Below are 27,986 nucleotides of genomic sequence, written 5' to 3'. Positions count from 1 at the left end.
CTATCCTTCCAGTCTCTCCCCGACCCCTCTTTATTCCTACCCCCCAATCCACTCCTCCAACTCTGCTTAGGAAGGAGTAGGCCTCCAATGAGCATCAACAAAGAATGGCCTCTCAAGCTGGAGCATCGAGGCTAGGTAAGGCGACGAGGAGTTGACAAAAGTCTGCAAAAGAGTCAGAAACAGCCCCTCTTCCCACCATCAGGAGCCTCACAAGAGGATCAAGCCACATGACTTAATTACCATCAAAATTATGAATTTTAGGAGCCAGAGGGATGGCTAAGTGGTTAAGAGCAGTTGCAGAAGAGCCAGGTTCAATTCCCAGCACCTACATGGTGACACACAATCATCTGTAATTCCAATCCCAGAGGGTCCAGTACCTAGTCTGGCCTCAGCAGGCACTGCAAGTATGTGGGATGCAGACATACATTCAGACCAAAATCCATATACATATAAATAAGTAGATAGATAGATAGATAGATAGATAGATGCACATTTTAGGCCTAGGGAGATAGTTTCATCAGTAAAGTGGTTGCTACATGTGTGGGTTCCAAACTTTGATGCCCAGAACCCACATAAAAAGAGGGGCATGGTGCCACATGTTTCTAATCTCAACTGGGATGTAGAGGCAGGCAGATGACTGGCATTCCTTGGCCAGTCAGTTGGTGAGCTCCAGGCCAGTTAAAGACCGTTTCATAAAATAAGGTGGGGAGATTGGTGAGATAGCCAACATAGTGATGGTCCTTGCTCCAAATCTGACAACCTGAATTACTTCCTTGGAACCCCCATGATGAGAGGAAATAACTAATTTTATCTGTTACCTTCTGAGCTTAAGGTGGTGTGCATGCCCATCCGCGTAACTACACAAGTCAATATGATTTAAAATTTTAACAATTAAACACAGTGGACTGAGCCTGGGGAAACACACACACACACACACACGCACACACACACACACATCACATGTGTGCCACATGCACACATGTACGAGCATCCATCAGCTTGTTCATGTGTGGCAGTGCCAGCAGCTTCTCCAGAGTGTCTGTCTTTAGACCAAATGTTTCATAGTTCAGAATAAGTACTATATCATCTTATTTTCTGTCAGAGACACCATGAAGAGGATAAACAGGTTGCTGAGGCTTCCCCAAGGCTGGGCAGTAGTCAATTTATTAATCACTTCTGCAGGTTGTCACTGAGTCATGATCTGGCAGACATGTTGATGGCTGACTGAGTATAAGGGGGCTTCCATATCTGGGTGTTCCATTTTAAAGCAAAGCTAACAAAGAATAGATTAAATAAGTGGCCACTAATAGTTTGAGCCTAAACATTCTCTACGGTTATTCTCTGCTGCTTTTTTGACCATAGGATGCTTTGTCAAGGGTAAGTTGCATGCCATGGAAGTCATGCAGGTTTGTCCTAAACATCTGCAGTAACGACACTGAGTTTTCTAAATGCAGGTCAGCATTCTGCAGACCATAAGGTTCACTTCAGACAGCAGTTCCTGGTGTTTGGGTTCCTTGAGTCTTCATTACTGTCACTGTCCCAATACTGTCATTTGTCCATTGCATCCTTACAGGTGCCTTCACATCAGACCAAGGCTCAGTAAGACAATTGCTCTGGTCCCCTGCCATGAGGCTGCTCTGAGAGTTAGTAGGCGGCCCTTCCACATTTACTTTTAAATCGATTCTTGTGTGTATATGGTGGGTGTGTGCACGCCATGGCGCACATGTAGGAATCAGAGGACAGCCTCAAGCATCAAGTGTCAATTCTCAAATTCCACCTTGTTTGAGACAGGGTCTCTTGCTTTCTGCTGATATGCCAGGCTCACTGACCCATGAGCTTCTGTATAGTCTCCTGTCTCTGCCTCCATGCTCTGGCAGGGAATGCTGGGTTAGACGTTTTGTGTCTGTGAGTCTGTGTGAGTTCTGAGGGTCTGAAATAAGGTTATCAGGCTTATGTAGAGGTGCTTGGCTCACTGAGCCATTTCCCCAGCCACTCAACTTTATTTTTAACTGACTTGTCAAACATAACATTATACATATTAACGGGGTCCTATGTGATGCTTCAATGCATGTATACCACATACAGTACTTATATCAAGTTAAGCATAGCTCCTCAATATTTATTAATTCATTATAGCAAAGACACCCACGCTCCTTTCTTCCAGGCTTTAGTTATATACAACTCACAATCACTACAACAGCTGTGTCACTGTGCAGTGGCACACAAGAATGTCTCGCTTCTTTCTCGGCGACTCAGCAGCAGCCTCTGACCAGGCTGTGTCCTCCCTCCTATCTCCTTCCCTCTCCCAGCTTCTGTAACTCCATTCTCCTCTCAGCTTCTGTGAGGTCACTCCACATATGGTTGAGAGCATTTGGTACCTGTCCACGTCTGACTGGTTTCACTTAACAAATGTCTCCAATGTCATCCGCGTTGTTACAAATCACAGGATTTCATTTCTTAATGACCGAACCACGTTTCCTTCGCTCATCGGTTGCTGGATACTTCAGCTGTTTCCATGTCTGCCTGTTTGAATAGCGCTGCAATGAGCAGGTGTGCAGAGGGCACACGAGGACAGATGTCTCTGGACATACTGCTTCATTTCTTTACATATACTCCCAGGCGCATTTTTCCTGAATTATACGGCTGTTTATTTTTAGTCTTATGAAGAGAACCTACACTGTTTTCCATAATGGTTTTACTGACTTCTATTCCTGCGAATGCTAGCACTTGCTACATTGTTTCCTATGTATTTACTAGCACTTGCTATTTTTACTCTTTTTGATAATTCTTCCTGGAGGGAGGTGTTTTATCATTGTGACTTTTTCATTTACTTAATGATCCTAGGCATTGAGTACTTTTTCATGTCCCTTTTAGCTATTTTTGTGTTACCTTTGGATACATGTCTCAATTTGGGTTTGGGGTGTGTTATGTGTGTGTACATTGTGTGTTGTGTGTTGTGTGTGTGTATGATATGTTTTTATGTATGTGCATATGATGTGTGTGAGTGTACATGTGCTGTGTGAGCGAGGGCCCACATGTGGTACACTGTATGTGTGGACGTCAGAAGACACCCTTGAGTGTGGCTCCCTGACTTCCACTTTGCTTGAGAAATCTCTTATGTTGCTGTTGTTCAGGATGGCTTCAGTCCTCATTCCTTGCTTCATATTTCTGGTTTGTCTCTTAGTCTTTTTCTTGTGCTTTGAAATGATAGTGACAAAGTGAATTGAAAAGTAAGGAATATCCCTGCCTCCCTGCCCCACTCTACCTATGAAATCTATCTTATCCCCTAGGGAGATTCAGAAGGTGCTCTGGTCCCTTCCTGTTGTAGAATATTATTTTAAAGTGTGTTACATTTTCTTATGCTTTGGAACATTTGTTTAATGATGCAAAGATGTATTGCATTTTTTATGCTGCATTTGTTTAACTCTGTGAAGCTGTGTTACTTTGCCTGTCTAAAACATCTGATTGGTCTAATAAAGAGCTGAATGGTCAGTAGTAAGGCAGAAGAAATAATAAGCAGGATTGGCAGGCAGAGATAATAAATAGGAGAAGAAATATGGGAAGGGAAGATTAAGGAATGAGAAAAGGACGAGAAGAGGACATCAGGGGCCAGTCACCCAGCTACACAGCAAGCCATGGAGTAAGAAATGAAGAAAGGTATACAGAAAAGAGAAAAATAAAAGCCCAGAAGCAAAAGATAGACAGGATAATTTATATTAAGAAAAACTGACAAAAGACTGGGAGGTGGGATGTAGGGGAGGTGAAGGAGGGAGGAAGGGTAGAAGTGAGAACTATGGTTGGAATGTAAAATAAAGAAAAAAATAAATATAAAAAATACTAAAAATTGAAAAAATGAAAGAAAAGAGAATAAAAGCTGGCAAGAAGCAAGTCAAGCTAAAGTCAGGCATTCATAAGTAAGAATAAGCCTTTATGTGATTTATTTGGGAGCTGGGTGGTGGGTCCCCAAAGAGCAAAGAGTAAAGAGTCCAAAACAACCAACAATACCTTCCTCTATATCTAACCTCTCTGAGTCAACAGATTACACCTTGGTCATCATTTATTTAATGGCTAATATCCACATATAAGCAAAAATATGCTGTATTTATCTTTCTAGGTCTGGGTTACCTAAGAATGATTTTTTTCTAGTTCCATTCATTTTTCTGAAAATTTTATGATGTCATTTTTTAACAACTTAGTAATACTCCAAAATTATAATCTCAAAAGTGGTATAGCTGGGTCTTGAGGGAGATCAATTCTCATTCTCATCTTTCTGAGGAACTGCCATACAGATTTTCATAGTGGCTGTACAAGTTTGCATTCCCACCAGCAACATCGGAACGTACCCTTACTCCACACCCTCACCAGCATGGGCTGTCACTTGTGTTATTGATCTTAGCCATTCTGACTGGTATGAGAAGAAATCTTAAAGTAGTTTTTATTTGTATTTACCTGATGGCTAAGGATGCTGAATATTTTTTTAACTGTTTCAGGAGAGATGGGGTTGAGGCAGGGAATTCAGGAGAGATAGCTAGAATTGAGGAGCATTTGAGGGATGCTATGGAAATCTAATGCAGTGGAAATTTTCTAAAATATGTGAAAGCAATCCTAATTAAGTCTCCAAATAATGAGAAAGATAGAGTCCCAACTGACCATCTCTTGTCACCAAGCAAAGCAGTACTGTGAGTGGGTTATATCCAATTGAGTTGTTAGCCAAAGGAGCCAATGGGAATCCCCAAACAACCCAGGCTGTTGCCAAGACAACAGTTTGTTCTTCACAAACTGACAGCAAGTCCCCATTGCTAAAGACAGCACCCACACAACTCATTGGACATAGAGAGGTCTATCTGGTGCCTATATAGACCCTTCATCCCCACATTCTAATGTCTTTAGTATGGAAAGGTACTCTGACAGTTACCAAGAGAAAGGTGGCATCAACCCAACCACTATACATTGATCGACAATCTGCAAAATATACTAGGGCAATGGTGGCACTAAGCTTGTAGTTACAGTGACCAACTAGTGTCTGATTTGACTTTAGACCCACTCCTTGGAGATGTAACCCATATCCCTCATTGTTTGAGTGACCAAGGACCAGAGAATAGATGGCCCACAGACCTAGGGTAAAATCAAATACTACTGGTCTAAAAAAAGTTACAATAAAATGACCCCCAATGATACTGTACTATACTCATTCAGCCTTATTCAGTCATTACCAGAGAGGCTTCCTCCTACAATAGAGTGGAGCAAATACAGAGACCCACAGTCAGATATTATGGAGGGTAGGAGGGGGGGGAGGGAGGGATGGAGGAAGGGAGGGAGGGGGAGAGAGAGAGAGAGAAAGAGAGAGAGAGAGAGAGAGAGACCTTGTAATATAGAGCTCTAAAGGGAATGTCTCCATCAAATCCTTCCCCTGAGAGCTCAGTGTGGGATCTAGAGGGATAAAGACACCAGGAGAACAAGGCCCTTTAAATCACCTGAGCAAAGCTCATATAGACTGGTCACAAGCACAGGGCCTATAGGGGCCTGTACCAGGTCCTCTGTGTATATATTGTATCTTTCAGTTTAGTATGTATATGAGACTCCCAAATAAATGAACAAGTGCGTCTCTGATTCTTGTGCCTTCTCTCAGGGCTGTTTTCCTTCTGTTGGTTTGCATTGTGCAACTTTGATAGATGGTTTTGTTTTTCTTAATATATTTTATTTTTATGTTGAAAAATAATAAATTGCACCATCAAGTTATTTATTATACAAGACTTAAACTAGTTAGGATAGGATAACTATTGAATATATTTGTTCTTATTGTATTTAATTTTGTATTAAGCTTAGAACTCTCTTATTTAAACAAAAGGGGGAGGTACTATAGGAAGTCTTACAGCCAGTTGGTTACCTGCCTACTGGGGCATGGCCTCTTATACTATATGGGCTGATGCAGAGCCTGAGTCCATCTTCTTTTCCGGCCTCTTTGTTTCAGTTGCAGATTTAATTTTCTGATCTCTGTTCCAGCAGAGGATTCTGATTTGTGAGTTTACCCCTAAATAAATAACCACCTATTTCTCAATTCTGAGTTAGTGTGGGATTTCTTTTAAGCATCCTTCTTCATACTGGCAAGGTTCCAGAGTGTCTGTCTCTGGTTGTGGCTCCATGGCTTCTATCTGACTCTGCCTAGCTAGCTCAGTTGGTAAAGCATTAGACTCTTAATCTCAGGGTCATGGTTCTAGTTTCAAGACTACTGGTTGAGATGACTAAGCCTCCCAGAATTTTCCAGTCAGGACTTGATCATAATCTTAAATTTTCTTTAGGTCCCCATAAGATTATCATCCCCAATCAGCAGGAACTAGCCTGGAAAACTATGCCCACATTCCCCCAAAAATATATTTTGAATGTTTGTCTTTGTTTAGAATGTTGGTTGCAACTTGTTATGGATAATGGTCAGGAGAAAAGCTAAACAAAGGAGACTTGATTCAGAGTTCTTGTTTAAAAAAATCAGAAGGGGAAGTGCTGTGGGACAATGGCCTGTACCCTGTCATTTGTATTTTAAATAAATGCTGATTGGCCAGTAGCCAGGCAAGAAGTATAGGTTGGGCGACCAGGCAGGAAGTAGAGGCGGGGTGATGAGAATTCTGGAGAGGAAAGATTCAGTCTACAGTTGTCACCCAGACACAGAGCAAGCAAGATGTGACTGCCTCATTGAAAAAGGATAAGGTGGGACAGAAACCTCTGTCAACACTGGTCTCCGTATTAATTCTCATCTACTGGAAAAAGAAGCTTCTCTGATGTGGGCTGAGTGAGGTACTGATCTAAGGGTATAGTGGTATGTTATACAGAGTCATTTTATTGAGTTGGGGAGTTGGGCCTCCCTACTTGAAATGGATGTATACGTGGGCACAGGAAGGCAGGCGTGCCTATTTCCTTCTACATCCATCTGTGTGCTGGTCTTTGTAGAAGTTCTTCATCTTATTTTCTTTCAGCCTGCAGTCATTGCTTTTATGTCAACACTAGATGGAGACCCACATCTAGTTTTGCAGTGAATTGAAGCTTGGTGTGCTGTTATTCTTTTAGCAGTAGAGGGGGATCCAAGCCCAGGTCTGTTGTGATAAGTTGTACAGCATAAACCAGGGATGTACTAAAAAGGGAAATTTATCCTCCAAGCCTGTCCCTGGACTCGAATAGACTTTCAGGTTCCTTCCCAGTTACCAGCCTATAATAGGAACTGTGATTTTTCTGTCTAGCTCAGCTCCAGATACAATCACTATGGAACAACCAGTCATATCTTTTTATATCTACCCTCTTGTCTACCAGTCTTATAAGACATGTCACACTGAGGCCACAGCAGCCCCATTAGATGAACACAGTACTAGGAAGGGTCAAGGTCCACACAGCTATTAATAAGATGAAATTTTTGCTCAAGTCCAATATAAGCAACCACAGATGATGTTGACCAGATTAAAAGTCTAACAGGCTCAAAACATGTGGTTGTAGGTTGTACCTGGGGACTCATTTGTGGACTGGCTTGGACACAAATACTGTTAGGATCTATCTGGGGTTAGTTTTGTTACCATAGTACTGAGATAAAAGGCAAATTCTTGCTCTAAACCCTGTTCTATTCTCATTAATTAGAGTCTAGTTCTATGCGATGGTGCCTAAGGTTGAGTTAGCTTTGATGAAAGCAGTCCCTTTGTTATCTAGATTGACTGGGTAGCATCCTAGCTTCAAAGGTGTAAGAACCTGCACAGTGGGCACCCTAAGCCCAACCCAATATTGGCAATGATGGAGATCAAATTTCAAGTTCATCTTTCTGGCATGTGCCTGCCTGATATCAAGTCAGGTTCCACCGTGAGCTCTGGTGCACTGGTGTTGAATTCTGCATTGTACCACAATCTCAACACAGAACAGCACGTGTTCTGGGCTAGCATTTGTTCCCTGCTCCCCACTGATGGGAGTCTTGCCTTCATTCTGCCATCTGAGATTGGAGTCCTCCACCTAGCTAGCCCAAACTCTACCAGCCAAGCCCACTGGATGTAGGTCTTTCTGTTCTGTTGTAGGTTCCCTATGGTGGGCCTGATATGGGTTTGAAGTTTAAGATCTGGAATGAATGCCTTCTCCTTTTCCCAAGTAGGAAGAACTTTTTACCACACTGCTTGATTGGAGAAGGAGCAACATTGGCAACTCTTTCCTTCAATGTCTCTTTCATTTTTATACTAAAGGCATGCACTGTCATCTCTCAATGGGTTTCCTTAGCTCTTATTAAGGTGTGTAATGAAATTGAAAAATACCAATTCATTTTAAAATAATACCTTTCAACTTGACTGTTTGCATCTCTCTTCCTGCTGTCCACAAGTGTTCCCTTGAATCATGTCTTCCTCCTAAGGATCTGCTCGACCCAACTTCTTAAACATTGGGTGTTAAAAAAAATTATCAACAGTGAAATAATTCTGAATGTACAATGACCAAAAATTAATACGAAATCCAACATGGAATAGATCTGAGATGTTTCTGGTAAGTATTTGCTGTGTTGTATGTCATGACTTTACTTCAGCCTTGGTTTTGATCACATGAGCACTTAACACAGTATATGCTGTCATTTCATATAATACCAAATGATGTGGCCTGAGACTCCTCGCTCAGATTTGAGAGTTTTGTATGTTTGGAATGCAGTGGTGTTTGTGTGTGTTTGTGTGTGTCTCTCTGTGTGTGTGTATGTGTGTGTAGTTTTTTGTACATATAAAATTTCCACTCTTACAGAAACACAATGGTCTAATATGGAAAATGAAGATAGTTAATATTTTCCCAGCATCATTCCTTAGCATGTAATTATCAAAAATGTCCTTGCACTACATTGTGATAAAATGTTTGACTTTTGAGATATTGCTGTTTGAGTTATTGGCTTGAACTTCAGAAACCATTCAGTTACCTTTGACTTGAAATTAGGAAAAAATTTTCAACAATTATGAAATTTATATACTTCTGCCATTTTTGTACTATGTATATGAAGCAACATTCTCATTGTTGATTATAAATCAAAAATATCTGTGAAATCTGAAAAATATTGAAAGCACTCTACATCCTGCAATATCAAATGTCCAGGCAAGATCTAAATATACAAAAATTAACATATCCATTTCATTAGTATGCAAATTTGCTTTTGAATTCAATAAATGATAAAAATTCTATGTATACCAGAGAATTATTTTAAACTAAATTTCTTTGTGATTTCTTGCCAGTAGATGTTTGATTTGCATGTCTGTTTTTATATGTCGGGATCACTTGATTTCTTGGGTGAAAAGGGAAAAGAAAAATGTGCAAATGGAAAGAGCTTAAGCTCCACTCTAGAACCAACTCACATGTTACTCTCTGTTCCAATTCTGTGTCAGGGCAGTGGCTTTTTAACTGAACAGTGTAGTTTATCATATATTAATAAAATGCCTCAATAGGTAACTTTGATTTCACCTAGTTTTTCTGGTTTATGTTATTCTACATCAGTAACTGAATGTTTTAAACTTAGTCTGCTCTAAGGGATTATCTAATCTAGGTCCTTAGTTTTTAGCTGTGTGACTGAGGGTCTAGGCAGGTGGAAGATACTATTTGAGAGCTGTATGTTGTCTTCTTCAGTGTCTCCATCAATTCTTTCCCATGGGATAAGACTTTCCTGTTTATCTCAGATCCTTGACCTCGATGATATCTGCAATGCTTCACTTAGCGTGCTCTTTCTGGGTTATCCCTGTCTTCCCCCCCCCCCCATCTCTGCAGTGCCACCTTTTGGTCTTGGGTGTGCTTTGATCTTTGACATTCAGATCTTGCTATTTTCTACTCTAAAGAATGCATTTTTGAACTTGATGTAGAGGTGAATGTTTTCAGAACCTTACGTCATCAGGTTTCTGTCCATCACTGCCAGCACGCTGCTCTGTGAGGCATGTACAATGAAAACACAGAAACAGACAGCAAGCAACTGCTTGGTATGTGTGAGCCTGAAAACACAGAAACAGACAGCAAGCAACTGCTCGGTGTGTGTGAGCCTGAAAACACAGAAACAGACAGCAAGCAACTGCTCCGTGTGTGTGAGCCTGAAAACACAGAAACAGACAGCAAGCAACTGCTCCGTGTGTGTGAGCCTGAAAACTAGTTTTGCTTTTCATTCTTCCTTCCATTAAAGTCCAAATTCACTTTCTTATTTGAAGGACAGAAGTGTCTTACTATGTAGCCCCAGTTGACCAAACTCACTACCCTCTTGCCTCAACTTCCTGAATGTTAGTGTCACAGACACGTGCCACTATTCCCAGCTTACATTTGTATTTCGTCTTTCCGACTTTTGTTGTGTTACAATGTTTTCATTCTAATCAAAGAGTATGCCAATATTTATCATTGACCCAGTTACTATACATTCATGTTCAATGAAATCTCTTTTCTTTACCTTTTGTGGTTTTGCCCTTTGTTTTGTTGACACTTAATTCAAATTCCCTAAGTTAACGGGTCCTTAGAACACCAAATTCTACACTTGCATAGGAACACACGATAACCAAAATTAGCATCCCTTTTCCTGTACGCCTGGCCAGGACTTTCATTTCTGTCTCTGACTTTTTTTCTAGCTCTTAGGCTGAACAATATTTTCTTAAGAGCATAACTCCTGCTGTCAGATATGGTAGGATGAAGTAAGTAGCCTGGAATTCTTTGGCTGTAGCCCAGGGCTAGAGCTGTGCCCTTTCTCCGATAGAGCCTTGCCAGGTCCCAGCACATGATGTGAAATAAGAGGCCTGCAAGTGTCTACGTAAAGGCATCTATTTTAATTTTCAACCTCTAGCAACATTTTTCCGATGAAGATTTGGCTTGCTTCCCTCAAGTGCTTGATGTCTCCTGATAAGTTTGTTAGCATCCTCCTACAGGGTCTTTCTCTTTTCTTAAGTCCCTTGTCTCCTTTGCCCCAGCCCAGCTTTATCAAATGCATATATTTCTGGCATCAATGTTTAGTACTAGGGACATCCTGTTTCTAATACTGCTTTGATGTGCTTGTACTGCTAACTCTTGCCTATCCTTCTTGTCTCATTTCGCAGTCCCTCTTTCAGTTGAACAGTTCTCTGCCAGATGAAAATTCTGGTGCTAGAAAGCGTGGTCTGAAGTTTCATGTACAGCAGAGACCTGATCTCATGCTTACTTGGTCCCCAGAGCATTTGCCCATCACAATCAGTGGTTTAGACCACCACGTAAGTACAGCAGACTTCTACACCGGCTCCCACCTCCATCTCTTTCTAGCAAAGACTGGCGTAGAGCATGCACTTCAGTTCCCTTGATTTGATCAGGAACTAATGAATTTGACTGTGATGCTTTGATTCAAGGTAGCTCTAGGAGAACTCAGTTTCATGGCATCTCATTCTACACTGGCTTTAAAAGGAGACAGGGCATTCCCCAGAACATGACTTAGTGACATTGGTATGACATCGCATGTGAGAAGAGCCACTTTTAAGTTCACCAATAACACTTACATCACATTTTGTACAGGCCCAGCTTCTGATTACTTACAGCTAATTATGTGGTTGCTTATCTCCTTGTGTGTGCCTCACGGGACTGTGTGTTCCTGGGGTGGGAAGTGGAGAAATTGAACAAGAAATCTGAATTATTTCACAAAACAATCTAAAAGTGGTTGGAAATGAGAACATCTTAGGAATGGCAAATAACTGTTAAGCCAGCAAAAGAGCTTTCTGTAGTTCTGAAGGGCTTGAAAAGCTCTTCTGGGAGTTCTTATCCCAAGGGTTGCACTGTATTTTTAAATAGTACTGTAAAAAATGAAGAATTGATGTTGAAAAAATTAACCACATTAACAAACCTTTAGACAGATTAACCAAAAGGAAGACGGGATCCAACCCCCATTATCTGGGTACCTGCCTACCCTATCCTCTTCTCCCCTTCTCCTGCTGGTAGCCATGTCACAGCCCCCAACTCATACAGAGACACCCTGATCAACCAGAGGCCATGCAGGCCACTAGAATTCCAGGAAGACTTCCCACCAAGGGACCCCACCTTAGTACCCCCAACCTATTCCCAATCTCCCCATCCCTCCTTATGTCTGTGTCCCAAACCCCAACCCCCAGCCCAGGTAGAGAGCTCCTGCTCAACCAGGGCTCTTTCCAGCCATCAGAAATCCAGCCCCCAACTCGAATAGATATCCTCTGTTCAAACAAACACAGGTCATACTGGCCAGAAGACCAGATAGGGACAGAAACCAAGGAACAAAATGCCCACTTCTTTCTTCAACCCCAGTTCTCTCAACTCAGGCAATTCATTCATGTGCTCAACTTTTTTCTGCTCTTTTGAGGTTTAAAGTTGTTCTTTCTGATTTCTACTTTTCTGTGTCTTTTTATTTCAAAGGGTCCTTATAATTCTTCCAAGTTCTACACTCCAAATAAAATGCAGTGTGATTTGGCCTGTGGTGTAACAATCTAATCAGTCACCTTTTAATAGACTGCCACAATAATCCCAAAAGAAAAATCCCACATAACATAAAAGGGCCACACGGGGAAATCCCTGATTAGCTCTCCCAGATCATTTAACGACTCGTTCATCTGGAGTTTATTGGATTTACAACCGAGACTCTAAACTCAGAGTATTGCATTTTCAAATTCATTATGCTTTGTTCATTTTTAAAGTTTTTTCATTTGCATTTGATCAGCATCTACCATGAAGATCTTTTCTTCATCAGTTTTTTTTAACCAGTTAACAAAAAAATTACCCATGGGGATCTTTATGTCTCATTTATGATCTTTTTCATTATTTAATTCCGTAGTTTTTCTTCAAAGTTAAATTTTATTGATTTGTGGACTTCCTAGTTCTTATTCTACATATGAGTAGCCTGGACATACTCATCTTGTTCTAAACAACATTTTGAACTAAAATCTGAAAAAACCAAGTCATCTTCTTAAGTCTGTACGCAACTGGTAGATATTGGGCTTATTGTCACCTCCAAGGCTTTAGGCAATCATGATTGACCAGGGCAAATGCACACACAGGTAGGAGCCTCCAAAGACTGGCCTAGGTGTGAACAAATCACCCTGGAACTAAAGGGCACTGGAGGGTCACTGACACCCTTAAGAGTTAGAACATAGGGATAATACAGTCATTAGGGAACTCCTAGTACTATGAGACTAATCACTAAGGGGACTGGCTAAGTTCTCAAAGAAAGCACCAGGAAAAAACCCATCTCTGTTTTTGATAGGAAAGTATTCTTTATTAATTGACTGGATTTAGAGTCACTGCAAAGACTTATCTCTGGGTATGTGTATAAAGAGTGTTTCCAGGAAGATTTAGCTGAAGATGGAAGACTCACTCTGAGCATAAGCAACAACATAATGTAGTCTAGAATCTCCAACTATGGTGTAGTTTAAATGTAATTGACCCCCATAATCTGATAGGGAGTGGCACTATTTGGAGATGTGGCTTTATTGGAGTGGATATAGCCTTGCTGGAGGAAGTATGTCACTGTGGGGATGACATACTTTGAGGTTTCCTATGCTTAGGATACCACTCAGTGAGTCAGTCGACTTCCTGTTGTCTCTGAGTCATGATGTAAGGACTCCCATCTCCAGAACCACCTCTGCGTGTCTCCAGTCATGCTCCCCACCATGATGATAATGGACTGAAGTTCTAGAACTGTAACTGAGCCACCCCAATTAAATGCTTTATTTCTTAAGAGTTGCTGTGGTCCTGGTGTCTCTTCACAGCAATAAAAACCCTAACTAAGGCAGAAGTTGGTACCTGGTACTTGGGTATTCCTGTGATAGACCTGACCGTGCATTTGTTTGGAGGAATACGGACTTTGGTACTTGGAGTTTGGAAAGCATTGAAATGCTTTAAGCACTGATTAATGGGTCATACGAGTAGAGGCATGGAAGACAGGGGTGCTTAAGAGTTATTTGAGCTATGGGGGGGCTGGCTCAAGATGTTTCAGAGGGGAAGAATTTAAGTATGTTGCCTAGAGATCATTCTTATAATATTTTGGTGAAGAAAGTGAGTGTTTTTTGCTCTTGTTCAAAGAGACTGCCTGAAGATAATGTGAAGAGTTTTGGATTAAATGTGTTGGCAGGAGAAATCACAAAATAGCCTAGTATAGACTGTATCATATGGATATTAGTGGTAACACTTATGATGATATATAATGAAAAGGAGCAAGCTGAGCAGGGTAAATTACAAAAAGGAAATTGTGAGGAGGTAAAAGACCACCAAGAAGAAGAATGGAGCTAAATCCTGTGTTCAAGGACATAAACAGATTAAGAAATGTAACAAAGGGAATGATGACCTCAGGGCAAGAGCCCACCCAACTAAGTTTCCTACTCTTGGAATGAAACTAAAGAAAAGCTTAGAGCTGGGTATGGTAGAACACACCTTTAATTCCAGTGCTGGGAAGGCAGAGGATGGTGGATCTCTGAGTTTGAGGCAAGTCTGGTCTAGAGAGCGAGTTTCAGAACAGCCAGTCATAGGCAGTGAAGGACAGAAAGTCCGTGAAGATATAATTTAACAAGGGTGGTGATGTTCTAGCCCAGCAAGCAGCAGAACTTTAGTTTCAGCCATATGGTTCTGGCTTTGGAGTTAAGGATAGAAAAAAGGAGTTATGGAATACAGCTGCAGAGGCTAGGCATGTGTCAGGAGTGTCCCTGAACGGAGGCCTCGTGGGGAGAACATTGTGGGAAGCTGTGAAGTTGAAGCCCAAATTGCCCTGAAGAACCCAAAATGTTAGAGTTGCCGGAGTTGTGGGATACCTGCCAAGATCTGCTAACAGAGAGTGGAACCATCTCAAGAGAGAAAAGTGTGTTGCAATCAACAAAGCTGAACAGCATTGGAGCTATAGAGTGTGTTTCGACATCAGAAATGAAGATGCAGAGTTTTGAGTTTGCCCAGCTGGTTTTCAGTCTTGCTTTGGTCCAGTATTTCCTCACTGTGCTCCCTTCCTTACGTTTTGGAATGGTAATGCCATTATATGTTGGAAGTATGTGATTTGCCTTTTGATTTTGACTTTACATAGGGATTACAGTTAAGAGATTGCCATGAGTCTCAAAAGAGACTTTGAACTTTGAAACAAGTTTGAGACTATAATAAACCATGGGAGCTTTTTAAGTTAGACTAAATTCATTTTGCATTATGACATTGTTACAAGCTTATGGAAGGCCAAGGAATGGGATGTAGTAGTTTGGATATAAACTGGCCCCATTAATCATAGGAGATAGCACTATTAGGAGGTGTGTCTTTGTTGGAGTGGGTATACCTTTGCTGGAGAAAGTGTGTCACTGTGGGGGTGGGCTTTGAGGTTTCCTGTGTTCAGGATACCACCCAGTGAGTCAGTCGATTTCCTGTTGTCTGTGAGTCAAGATGTAAGGACTCTCAGCTCCAGCACCATGTCTGCCTGTATGTAGCCCTGTGCTCCCCACCATGATGATTATGGACTGAACCTCTGAAATTGTAAGCGAATCACCTCATTTAAATGCTTTACTTCTTAAGAGTTGCTGTGGCCGTGGTGTCTCTTCATAACAATAAAAACTCTAGCTAAGACACCAACTGAATGAATAGGGGACAAAGAGAGAAATTCAGGTGCACACCAGCATCTGTTAAGCTTTACCTCCTGACTGAAGACAGAGCGAGCAGCTGCTCACTCTCCTGCTGCCTTGCCTCCTGGCCAGAATGTTTCCTTTCAGACTCTGGTTTTTAAGCTACTCTTTGTCTGGTATTTATTGTGGCAGTGAGAAAAGTAACTAATCCCAAGGGGGAAAATCCTCTTATGCCAGAAAACTTGTCCTTAACAAACCTCCTCTGTGGGATAGAGTAGTCAGTCAGAACCTAACTGGCCAGGGGAAACAGACACTCAGTTTCAGTCACCCCTCTGCTTTCTGTGCCTGCACCACCTAAGTGGGGAAAGAGAGCTGGGAGGCACCTGTGGAGTCCAGCATCTGTGGAGCTCAGCACAAAGGTCTCTAGATGCAGTAAACACTGGGCCTCCTCAGAGGGTTGCAGAACACCCCCCACACTCCACACCTTCCCCACCTCATTTGTAAAAGCCAATTCATGGTGTTTCCTTTTACCCACCAAATATCTATGGAGATCAAAAATTGCAAAACACACTAAAGCATAAAGTATAATTGGAAGAGTGAGAGCAAGCATCAGAGACAGGCATAACAAGGATGTTGCAATTACCAGTCTTGAAACAACTATGATGGGTATCTGAATATTAATTATCTAAATGCTTCAGTTAAAAGACATGGTTAGAATAGATAAAAGTCCAAGGCCCTGGGGCCTGGAGGGATGGCTCTCTGGTTAGGCACAGTTTGCTCTTGTAAAAGACCAGAGCTTGGTTACCAGCACCAATGTCAGGTGGCTTACTGCCACCTGTAACTCCAGCCCCAGGAGATCTGACCCCCTCTTATGGCAGGAACAAATCTGAAGCAGCTATGCTAATTTCAGACAGAGCGATTTTTAAACAAGGGAAGCTATCATGAATAAATAAGATCATCACATAAGCATAAAGGGGCCAGTTTGCTGAAGCACAGAAACTCGTAATTCCAAACAGGGTGGTGTCGAACCATGTGTGGTAAAAGGTAGTAGAAGTGCAAGGAGAGGCTGACAGGTCCCCAATGCCCTCAATGCCCCTGCCGAGACACATCAGGCTGACAGGTTCCCAATGCCCTCAATGCCCCTGCCGAGACACATCAGGCTGACAGGTCCCCAATGCCCTCAATGCCCCTGCCAAGACACACCACATTTTGGCCCATAACATACATTTTAACGAAGTTTAAACAAACAATCATATGATACTAGCTTTGTCAGTAACTGATAAAAGAGACATTCCTAAAAGTGGTGACTAAATAACACCTGGGTCAAAGATTGCTCATGAAAAAAATTAAATTATTTGGAGGTAAATTAAAATGAAAATACAGCATGTGGTGCTGGTATACAAGATAGTTCTGCTTTGGAGGGAAATTTAGAGCATAAACTGCATGTACTAAAAAGGAAGAGATATCGAAAACCAGGCTTCTAAGTTTTCATCTTAGGAAATAAAAATGCAACAAAAAATAAATAAGAATTGAAAAAGTTTCAATGTCAAGAGATATTGAAAGCAGAATATAAATAGAGAAAGTAAACCAAAGCTGAGTCTACAGAAATCAGTAAAACTGGTAAGTCTCTAACCAGAGTAAGTACGAATCAGGAAAAGAGGGCACGGCTGCTAATATAGGAAGTGAAAGAGAAGTAACTGCTCCAGACCCCATGGGCACTGGAATGGTAATAAAGGAAAACCGAACAGCTCTGTGATTACACACTATAGCCCAGAGGAAATGGAACAGCTCAGTGAGAGATATAAACTGCCTAAACTCACATAAGAAGAAATCTATAGATCCAGTGCAACCCCAGTCAGTCCGTATTTTCTAAGCCAACTGAATAAATAATAATAACCTCCCAGAGCAGAAAGCAGTAGGCCCACATGGTTCACTGTAGAAGTCTATTAAACACTTAAGGAAGTAAGTGGATCAATTTCCATAATTGCTGGGACAACAGAAATAATACTTTCTAAGTTATTACCTGAGACTAATATAAAAACAGAGAAGGGGGCTGCAACACTAACTGTTGTTCTTCTAGGGAACCTGAGTTCAGTTCCCAGCACCCACTTGGATAGCACAACCCACCTTTATCCAGCTCCAGGGACTCCAACACTCTTTTTTGGTCTCCATGGATAACTGCATGCATGTGCACACAACTGCCCAGCCATAATTAAATAAAATGAATCTTTGTGAATATTGTAAAAAGCAAAAACTGAAAGTGAATATCACTCATAAAAATAGATTAAAACACAACAAAATGTTAGCAAGTAGAATCCAATAATGTAGAAATGAATTGTCTAGAGCTGATTCAACATTAAAACTCAATGGACCAGGCCTGCGCAGTGGTGGCAAACCCTTTAATACCAGCACTTGGGAGGCAGAGGCAGGCAGATCTTTGTGAGTTCGAGGCTAGCCTGGTCTACATGAGCTAGTTCCAGGACAGGCTCCAAAGCTACAGAGAAACCCTGTCTCAAAAAACCAAAAAAAAAAAAAAAAATCAATGGACCAAAGAAGAAACATAATATGCTTACATAAATGTCTTTAGAAAAGCATTTTGAGTATATACTTATTCATAACAAAATAGCTGAGAAAGTTATAATATCACCAAAGATATACAGATGGCAACTAAACACACAGGAAATTCTCCACATTCCACGGCATCAGGAACATGCAAATGAAAACATCAGTGAGGGACCACAGCACATTCATCAGAATGGCCAAATCTGCAACAGGCCTCACCAAATGCTCTTGGGGATGAATGCCAGGAACTCTCACTCGGTGCTGGTAGAGGTTCAAAAATGATCCAGACATGTGGTAAGAGTCCTTCTCTGGTTAAATCCTGAGATACACTATTGGAACATCTTTGTGGATTGCATGATGATACATAAACACAAGAATAGAGTAGAATAGAGAGTGTAATCAAGCCAAGGCAATAGGCAGTTCTGTCTCATCAAACATTAATTCTGTGTTGGGGATTTGACACCCTCCTGGACACTTGGAGATGTCTTAGACTGTTTAAACCAACTGTCACCCCACAGTGCTGCACGGCACCATCTCTCCCCTCATCCTCTGTTCCCAGTGACTGCTGTGCTATACCATCTTTCTGTGATGCTGATTTCATCATTCACAGATGCGTGAGAATGTGCAGTACACACTGTCTTGCTGTGCCCAGCTTGTTTTACTTAACATGATGATCTGCCGTTCCATCTTTGCTGCTGCAAATGACAGGACTTCTTTCTGTGAATAGCTGAATAGTATCCCACTGTGTACACAACCACTGCCTTTCTCCATTCACCCACTGACAGGCATCTGGGCTGGTTTCATAGTTAAGCAGCTGTGGAAAGTGTGGGTGTGAAAATATCTCTTTTATTTTTGCAAATATATTTTTAACATAATGATTTTATTTTTTTGGTGCATATGCTTAGTAGTAGAATTTCTGGACTGTGTGGTAGTTCTGTTTTTGTTTTGCAGATTTGCCATTCTGTTTCCCATAATGGTTGTAGGAAGTGACATTCCTACTGCCCAGTGTAGGTTAGCCTTTTGCCTTCTGATGACAACCATTCTAACTGGGTTGCGTTGATGTTGCCTGTGGTTGTCATTTGCATTTCTTTGATCATTAGCAAGATTAAAAATTTAAAATATACTTGTTGGCCATTTGTATATCTGATTTTAAGAAATTTCTGTTCAGATTTAAAAATTGGTTTATATTTTGAGTTTTTATGTTCAGTCTTTTGAGTACTTAATATATTGTAGATCTCCTGTTGGATGGTGGTTTGATGCCCCTGCCCCACCATTTTTTTTCTCTGTAACTGCTCTGACTGTTGTGAAACTCACTTTGGAGGTAAGGCTGACCTTAAACTTGCAGAGATCTGCTTCCCAAGTGCTGAGATTGAAGGTGTGTGCCACCACTGCCCAGCTTTTAAATTGCCTTGTAACACAGTTATTTCTTTCCCTATATAGAAAATAATTAATTTCCCTGGTTTTTCTGTTTTTTTTTTCCTGTTTTCTGTGCTTTTAGGGTCATTTCTGAACAAATATTATTCCCTATGTTAGCCTCTTACAGTCCTTGTTCATTTCATGTTAGGGCCTTTGGTCCATTTGTAACTGATCTGAATGTGCACTAAGAGGGATCTAAGTCAATGCTCCTATGTATATAGAGCCAATTTTATCTACTATGGAACCTTCATAAAAATCAGTAGGCTATGTGGACACAGATCGCGCCTGTGTGCTTGAGCGTGTGTGTGTGTGTGTGTGTGTGTGTGTGTGTGTGTGTAGGTCAGAGACCAACTTGCAGTAATTAGTTCTCTTCTTTTACCACATGTATTCTTGAGAAAAACTCAGGTCAGTAGGCTTTGTGGCAAGTGCTTTTATCTGTTGAGCCATATGCAGCCTATAACTAGTACTATGCTAAATGAGAGTAGTGGAGGTTAATATCTTTCTCTTGTTTCAGATCAGAGAGAAAACACTTTATGTAATACTGACTGTAAACGGAGACTGCACTTTGTTTCCTGGCCACTCAGACCTGAATAATCACACAGAAACTATATTAATTACAATACTGTTTGGCTGATGACTTAGTTGGTTTTCCAGCCACTTCTTATAGCTTAAATTAACCCATTCCTATTAATCTATGTATCACTATGAGACTGTGGCCTACTGGTAAGGTTCCTGTGGCATCTGTCTCCTTAGGCAGCTACATGGGAGTCTCTCTGACTCTGCCTACTCTCTTTATATTTCTGTTCAGATTTCCCACCTAGCTTTATTCTGTTAAGACATTGGCTTAAACAGTTTTATAGATCAACCAATAAAAGCAACACATATACAGAAGGCCATCCCACATCAACTGACCATGTAGTTGTAAGGGTAGATACATGTATGTATATATGCCCATGTGTGCATGTGCACAGGTTTATATAGCATTTAGAGCTTTAAGGTATGTCCTTTCTGTGGTTAACTTGTACAGAATTTTTACTCACAGAGAGGTGTTGAATCTTGCTCAACACATTTTCTGTATCCGTTGTTACAAGCCCATGCTTTCTGTTCTTCATTCTGCTGAAGGGTTAGATCATACGTGTTGGTTTGTCTGTGCTGAATCATGATTGTATCACCATATAATCTTTTTGATGTTCTGTTGAGTTTAGTGTGCTATGTTGAGAACTTTGGGCTCTGTCACAGGTATGAGTCTATAGTTTTCTTTTTTCATTTATTTGTTTTTTTGTTTGGCCTGCAGTCAGGGTAATTTTGATCCCTGTTAAAAGAGTTGTACAGATTTTCTTCCATTTGATATTTTTAAAATAATTTAAGAACTCCAACTAGTTATTTATATATATTGATAGATTTTATTGGTGAAGCCATTAGGTCCTGGATATTTGTTTTTTGTTTTGTTTTTTAGGAGACTTAATTACTGCTTATATCCCATCACTCTGCTTAGATTTTCTATTTCTTCTTGGTTCAATTTTGTTATTTTTTATTTGATTAGGAATTTTCCATTTCTTCTATATTTTTCAGGATTTGCATAAAACGTTGGGTGCCATTCTGCAACATGAGGTCCTTGCTTGTTGGGGTGTCTGTCCTGCCCAGTTCCTACAGCCAGTAAGCCCCAAAGAAAATCACTGGCCCACGGCTTGCCTAGTATATGCCAAGCTGGATGGTAGTGAGTACCAAGATCTTCTTGTCTCCACCTCTTCAGTGCTGGGATTACAAGAGTAAGTGCTGGGGATTGAACGTGAGGCTTCCTACATGCTGAACAAGGTGTGGGGTTCAACCCCATCCACAAGCTGCCTTGGAAATGAAGTTAAAGGAGCCTGGAACAGTGGAGCATGCCTGCAATCCCAGCACCTGGGAGCTTGGGGGACCAAGACAGGGCATTGCAAGTGCAAGGACACACCGCACTACTCAATGGAAATCTACATAGTGAAACAGCCTGGGCTGGGAGCAGGGTTGATGGGTGGAGATTAAGGAATTAACGTCAACCATGTACAATTACGCGGAGGTTTTTATAAGTCTAACACAGAAAACATTACTCCAGTAAGAAAACGAATGATGAACTTGATACAAACAACTACTAGCTTCGACTTTATACACTGCCTTTTCATTTCTATTTGAAAATGGATTTTTAAAAAAAGTAACATATCAGTAGATGGCCTGTACTTGTCTTCGAGTCTTAGGAATCATGATGATGTTCACAGCCCCAGCCCAACCTACTGTCCCTGTCCAAAGCCTAGGAAACAACTTTGCAGTAGTTAGGATCTTTAAAATAACACACCAGGACCTGCATCATGATCCCCAAAAGGATTATACTTGCAGCACTGGAGAATTAAATTTACCAAGTCTTAGGTACTGAGTATTTGGGGATCGGTGGCATATTTGTGAGGTGATGTGACCCTCTTCCGTTCTAGGTCACAGTGGACCAGGTAGCCCTTTTAGCATATTTTTCTTTCTATGCTCTAGAAAAACCCAAAAGGTGGAAGGCTGAGGCAGAGGGTGAGGAGAATGCAGACCCTTGCTAGTGCACACGTACAGGAAAGTATCCTGGTTCTTTAGTTCTTAATAGATCTAGAATAATGTATCTGCAGCCTGGAGGACACTTCAGCACTTGGGGCAGCCTGACTAGTAGGAGAAATAGCTACCAGGATACTTTTCCTGATTATTTATTTTCTCATGCCTTTTGAGAATATTCATGCTCCATGAATGATCTAATGACCATCTGTCAGTAAAGACACTGTGTTAGTTTTTAATGTTTTATACTAAAGGCAAGGGCCAGAGTTTTACAACAGATCGGCAAGCTATGTAACAAAAAACAGGACTTGGGCTATCTATAGGATTCCCTTCAACCTGTCCATTACTGACATCTATTTTCTACTAACAGATAAGCTTTAAGGAAGGGACAATCTTCAAAAGGCTTGCCATTAATAAGAAAAGAAAGACAAAGGCACACGGTCCCAGATTGGAGGCTAAGGAGTCATGGCAGGCTCTTGGAACAGAAGATTCAAGTTTAAAAAGGGGATAATTTAAGGGCATTATATAGTCTGTTAGCTGTGGATACGTCCACATGAGGAGAGGGAGAGAGAGGGCCAATGCATTCGTACATAGAAAGCAACTTTCCTAGTCTCAAAAAAAATACAAGCAACGTTCACTGTATGGGAATGTTGTAAATGTGTAACTTCTGAGGCATAGCCTAAGTGCTGGAAAACTGCATGTGGGTGCTGTGACGCTGTGCACGTGACTGTAGAGACAGTGTCCACGTGACTGGTGTGACACTGCGCATGTGGGCGATGTGACACTGTCCACGTGACTGGTGTGACACTGCGCATGTGGGCAATGTGACACTGTCCACGTGACTGGTGGAACACTGTACATATGGGTGCTGTGACACTGTCCACGTGACTGGTGTGACACTGCACATCTGGGCGATGTGACACTGTGCACGTGAGTGCTGTGACACTGTACATGTGACTGCTGCAACACTGTCCATGTGACTGCTGCGACACTGTCCACGTGACTGGTGTGACACTGCGCATGTGGGTGATGTGACACTGTCCACGTGAGTGCTGTGATGCTGTGCCCATGACTGCTGTGACACCACCCATGTGACTGCTGTGACTCTGTGTGCATGAGTGCTGTGATGTTGTGTGTGACTGCTGTGATGTTGTGTGTGTGACTGCTGTGATGTTGTGTGACGGCTGTGATGTTGTGTGTGACTGTTGTGATGTTGTGTGACGGCTGTGATGTTGTGTGTGACTGTTGTGATGTTGTGTGTGACTGCTGTGATGCTGTGTGTGACTGCTGTGATGTTGTGTGATTGCTGTGATGTTGTGTGTGACTGCTGTGATGTTGTGTGTGACTGTTGTGATGTGTGTGTGAGTGCTGTGATGTTGTGTGTGACTGCTGTGATGTTGTGTGTGTGACTGCTGTGATGTTGTGTGTGAGTACTGTGATGTTGTGTGTGACTGCTGTGATGTTGTGTGTGTGACTGCTGTGATGTTGTGTGTGACTGCTGTGATGTGTGTGACTGCTGTGATGTTGTGTGTGACTGTTGTGATGTTGTGTGTGTGAATGCTGTGATGTTGTGTGTGACTGCTGTGATGTTGTGTGTGTGAGTGCTGTGATGTTGTGTGTGTGACTGCTGTGATGTTGTGTGTGAGTACTGTGATGTTGTGAGTACTGTGATGTTGTGTGTGACTGCTGTGATGTTGTGTGTGTGACTGCTGTGTTGTGTGTGACTGCTGTGATGTTGTGTGTGTGAGTGCTGTAATGTTGTGTGTGTGACTGCTGTGATGTTGTGTGTGTGACTGCTGTGATGTACTTGTGACTGCGGTGACACTGCATAGGTGAGTACTGTGACGCTGTGCACGTGGTGTGGCCAGGACTGGGAATTACTCTGATTCTACTTCAGCACCAGTCATGACTGGTTCAGGCTGCATCCCGGGGCTCTTGACTCATGCTGAAGCTAAGGATGGAAGAAAGCACTCCTAGCCATAGACACCAACATCAGCAGTACAGCGCTGGAGAGATGGCTCAGCAGTTAAGGCACTGCTGCTCTTCCAAAGGTCCTGAGTTCAATTCTCAGCAACCACATGGTGGCTCACAACCATCTGTAATGTGATTTGGTTCCCTCTCCTGGCATGCAGGAATATATACACACATTTATTATTTTTTAATAAATCTTTAATAAAAAGACAAAAAATTCTGGAAAGGCCAGTTTACTTGTGTCCATTTTAACAGCTGTTCTGGAATCCACACCTTATCAGGACTTCTCTCCCTACACTGCTAGTCACCAAGTTAACCTTACGTAAGCTTTACCCAAGTGGTGCCATTCCTCACCAACCTGCGATTCCCAAGAAAGAAATAGTTAAAGGCAACTTGAAGGTACAGTGGGTACCAGATTCTGAAGTCTTCACCCACTCTCTCAAAAGCCATTAGACTTTAGCATGTCTTGATGGATCACTGATGTAGGTGGGTCTTCTATCTGTTGCTTTCATTGGTTAATTAATAAAGAAAACTGCTTGGCCTGATAGGTCAGAATATAGGTAGGTGGGGAAGACAGAACAGAATTGTGGGAGAAAGAAAGCAGAGTCAGGCAGATGCCATGAAGCTCTGGCCCAAGTTGGATGTAGGTTAGAATCTTCCCAGTAAGCCACCACCTCGTGGTGCTACACAGATTATTAGAAATGGGTTAATCAAGATGTGAGAATTAGCCAATAAGAGGCTAGAACTAATGGGCCAGGCAGTGTTTAAATGAATACAATTTGTGTGTTGTTATTTTGGGTGTAAAGCTAGCCATGCGGGAACTGAGCGGGACGAAAAGCAGGCCTGCTCGCCTCATCACTACAGATCACTGGGAAATTTCCCAGTGCAGAGGGGAAGAGCAGCGGCAGAGCTGGCTTTGGGTAACCATATGCTCTGTATCCTGCATTTGAGGAGGCAGTTTGCCAGGATCTGTGGAAAAGGCCACTTCTGAAGCTGGTTCCTATTTCCATGTCCTGCTGCTGAGCTGCCTTTAGCCTTTCCCCTGGAATTTCCTCGGGTGTTTATGCTTGATGCTGGTTTCAACTTCAGCTTAACTAACCTTAGTTCACCTTGTTAGTTATAGGGAGTAGGGAGTTCCTTTTGATATTTACTAAAGCCTTCAGCACTTAGGAGCTAAAGCACAGTTTTGTTTCCATTGCCAACGCTTGTGAACAATTCCCTAAGCCACTTGCTGCCATTAAGGTATTTGTTTACAATTCCAAGGGTTATTTGATACTGATAATGTCTATAAATGGCATTCTCCCCCCATGTCACAGATAAAATTGAAGCCTGGATGTTTGCTAAGACTTAATGGAGTCAGTCAGGAGTGGGTATGGCCTGCCCTGGGGCTTCCTGGATGCCTCTGCTGCGTGCAGACTTGTGGGAGCCAGTAAGAAGATCAGCAGGCTGACTTGGGGCCAGGAACCATTTCAGTAGAGGAAGCTGAAGAGCTTTGTCCTGAGATGTGAACTCTGATGTAAAGACCCCTGCTTAGAATGAATGCCTCTGCCATGTCAGTGACATGAGTAATACACCAGCTTTTTATCTCAACTGCCCGTCACCTGCTTTTCTTCCTTGACATTGCAGTATACCCAGGCTATTCTTGGATGACACCCGTCCAGGAAGACTTACTGCTGCTTTTCTCTTTCCCCACCAGTTTGACGTCTTTATTGAAGAACAATTTCCACAGCATGAAATGCACTCTCATGAAGCACATGGTTCAAAGATGTCCTAAGTTTGATGGGCTGAGCAACCTTGACCCTAATATCGCTAAGCAGCAAACCTCTATTTCTACCCCAACTCCATGGACCCTATGAACTGCAATTTCACCTAAATAGAACATATGTCCCATGGTTGTTTGAGCCTAGCTTCTTTGCTTAGCACGTCTTTGAGGCTCTCCTATGATGTAGCATCCCAGTTATTTGTGGGTTCCTGCTGCTCTTAGCCCCAAGCCCCCTTCAAGGAGTTAGGACCATCTGATCCACGTGGTCAAGGAGTTAGGACCATCTGATTCACGTGGTCAAGGAGTTAGGACCATCTGATCCACGTGGTCAAGGAGTTAGGACCATCTGATCCACGTGGTCAAGGAGTTAGGACCATCTGATCCACGTGGTCAAGGAGTTAGGACCATCTGATCCACGTGGCCTTCTTGTTTCATTCAGGCTCCTCTGGGGTCACTTCTCAGTTTCACCCAAGTGGCTTCTCCTGGGTTCATTCTACTCTTTCTGGCCTAACGCCCAACTCTGCCTTGCTCCCTGCTCTCCTTTGGGAGCTTGGTTGTTTCCTACCTCCAGCTCTGCCCTGGCTCCAGCCCTCACACCATTGCTCAGTCGGTCCCCTCATTCTGCCCAGGAATTTTTTGAAATCCAGCCTCTTTACATTGAATGAAACAGCATTTCTTGTCATGCACTGCACATCTGTCCTATTCAAAGCTCTTAGGTCCTGAAATTGAATTTCTTGTATATTGGGTTTTTTCTTTTTAACAAAAACACTTCCTAAATAAAACTACTTCCTAAATATAACACCAGTAGCAGAGACTAGTAGGAGAGCAGCAATAAATAAATGGGACCTCCTGAAACTAAGAAGCTTCTGTACAGCAAAGTATACAGTCAATAAGCCAAAAGGGCAACATACTGAATGGGAAAAGATATTCACCAACCCCACATCAGACAGAGGACCGATCTCCAAGATATATAAAGAACTAAAAAAATTAGACATCAAAATTCCAAATAACCCAATTAAAAAATGGGGTACAGATCTAAACAGAGAATTCTCAACAGAAGAATCTCAACTGGCCAAAGGACACTTAAGAAAATTTCAACATCCTTAGTCATCAGGGAAATGCAAATCAAAATAACTCTGAGATACCATCTTACACCAGTCAGAATGGCTAAGATCAAAACCACCAATGATAGCTTATGCTGGAGAGAATGTGGAGTAAGAGGAACACTCCTCCATTGCTGGTGGGAATACAAACTTGTACAACCACTCTGAAAAACAGTTCGGCAGTTTCTCAGAAAATTGGGAATCAACTTACCTCAGGATCTAGCAATAGCACTCTTGGGAATATACCCAAAAGATGCTCAATCATACTACAAGGATATTTGTTCAACTTTGTTCATAGCAGCATTATTTGTAATAGCCAGAACCTGGAAACAACCTAGATGTCCCTCAACCGAGGAATGGATGGAGAAGGTGTGGCACATTTACACAATGGAATATTACTCAGTGATGGAGGAGTGTCTATGTGTTACTTTCATTATTAATAAAGATACTGCCTTGGCCCTTTAAGAGACAGAAAATTAGGTAGGCGGAGTAGACAGAACAGAATTGTGGGAACAAGGAAGCAGAGTTGGGGAGACGCTTCAGGCATTCGCCATAGTGAGTCTCCATGCTTCTCCTCTCCGAGATGGACGCAGGTTAAGATCTCTCCTGGTAAGCCACACCTCGTGGTGCTACACAGATTACTAAATATGGGTTAAAGGAAAATGTGAGAATTAGACAATAAGAGGCTGAAACTATGGGCCAGGCAGTATTTAAATGAATACAGTTTCTGTGTAATTATTTCGGATGTAAAGCTAGCCGGGCAGCCGGGTGGTGGGACGCAGCCCCGCCGCTTCCTTCTACAACTCAGTGGTAAAAAAAGAATGACATCTTGAAATTTGCATGCAAATGGTTGGAACTAGAGAAAATCATCCTGAGTGAGGTAACCCAGACCCAAAAAGATGAATATGGTATGTACTCACTCATAAGTGGATACTAGCTATAAAGCAAAGGATATAGAGCCTATAGTTGATTATCCTAGAGAAGGTGGGTAACAAGGTGAATCCTAAGAATACATATTAGACAAGATTGGGAGCATGGGGTTGGTGGGAGTGCAGGGAGGGCGGAAGGGGAAGATGAGAGAAGAGG

This window comes from Arvicola amphibius, chromosome 8 (assembly GCF_903992535.2).
Source record: "Arvicola amphibius chromosome 8, mArvAmp1.2, whole genome shotgun sequence".
In the NCBI taxonomy this organism is placed as follows: domain Eukaryota; kingdom Metazoa; phylum Chordata; class Mammalia; order Rodentia; family Cricetidae; genus Arvicola; species Arvicola amphibius.
Note: the sequence above shows the minus strand (reverse complement) of the source record.